This window comes from Serpula lacrymans (genome assembly GCF_000218685.1).
Source record: "Serpula lacrymans var. lacrymans S7.9 unplaced genomic scaffold SERLAscaffold_2, whole genome shotgun sequence".
Classification (NCBI taxonomy): Eukaryota; Fungi; Basidiomycota; class Agaricomycetes; order Boletales; family Serpulaceae; genus Serpula; species Serpula lacrymans.
Window position 1 is genome coordinate 516,058 of NW_006763291.1, and position 1,590 is coordinate 517,647.

The following is a 1,590-nucleotide window of genomic DNA, read 5'->3' on the forward strand; positions in this document are numbered from 1 at the left end:
GGCTCGTAGTACGGCCTCCTCTCTGGGCATACACCACCTGTTTGCTTTCAAATATATCATATCCCTCCATCTTCAAATATAAGCACCTGTTAGATGATGACACATTGAAGATGGTGGCAGAGACTTGGCCTTGTCTGCAAAGCCTTGCTGTAAGGGACCACAATCGACACTCATCGACAGTCTCTTTAAGTGGCTTCCTCTCCCTTGTCACCCAATGTCCAGCTCTTGCCAATTTATCTTTCAGACTTGATGCCACATCTATTCCTCCACTTCCAGAAAACTTACTACACAATCAAAAGCATTGAATACCCTGGATAGCCTATGTATATCTGTTGCAAAAATCCATTTTTCATGATTTGGCTGAATGCAGCCTGATAATGCTGTAAAATATTTGGATAACATATTAGATACAAAATGCTGTGGACAGGTTTGATCAGATACCTGTAAGGATAATATGTGTGATGAGTGTGAATACGCTAGCCACATTGATTGCGCTGACACGGCTGATTGTGCTGAAGTGCCGGAGTATGCTGATCAAGCTCACCAGGGTGACCTGTTAATTCAGCCTGAGTGCTGTGATAAAGGATATCCGTTGATTCAAGCAGAGGACGCGAACAATGCTGGCCTGGTATTAGTAAGGCTTAACAGTCCTATTGTGTCTGGTTTGGCCTAATACGGAGTTTTTAATACATGCTTTTGTTTGCTTTTTGCTGGTTTTCAATCTTAAAGTTTAATAGTAAAAAGAGACAACAGCCATAGTATTTCATTGTAAATAGTGTCTACTAGTTGTTAAAGTGATATCCCCAAGGCAGATTTGTATATTACAAAGCCATTAGTATCAGTAAATACTGTTGTCATGCACCAAAGTTAATTGGTAGCATGGACAGGTGTCAATAACGAAGCAAATATTCAAAAAGACTTGCCTTTGCGCCACACAGGCACAGTGCCACGTGGAATAGTAATTAACATTGCCTTTTTCAAAGTTGTGGCTGATCAGCACCACCCCTACTAGGCAATCCAGTTGCGCTCACCTTTGCTTTTCCATTCCGTACTTTCTGCGTTTTGGCATTTTGGCAAATTTTTGCATCGCCACTGGCTACACATTGTGCCCTCACTTTTGTCGTTCTCCCTTGCTTTTTACTTTACTCAGCCCCACCATGGGACCCTTCCTCTCCTTTTATTCTCACCCAACGGTTGTTTCTGGATCCCATTTCTAATCCACCTCTTTGTCACCTCCACCTGTTACAATAACACAATTTCCGGACATCTCCTTTCTTTTCATTCTCCGCTTTAACTTTATACTTTAGCTTTCGCACATGGTATCACGCGGCATTTCCCCTTTCTCGCACCGCGTTGCCTTTCTCTTATTTTAGATTCAACTCTCTCACGCAGTGGAGCTGGCCATACGGGCTAGGCCCTATGACATCATCAGCCACTGCCCCCATCAACTGTATAGTACATATGTACAAACAAACCTGTAGTAGTATATATACCCCAATAGATCCAGGAGACTCCTCAGCGAGTCCTCTTGTTGTATACCAACTAACTCACTGCAGCCTAAGGGGTACCCACTCCCCATCTTCCATTATT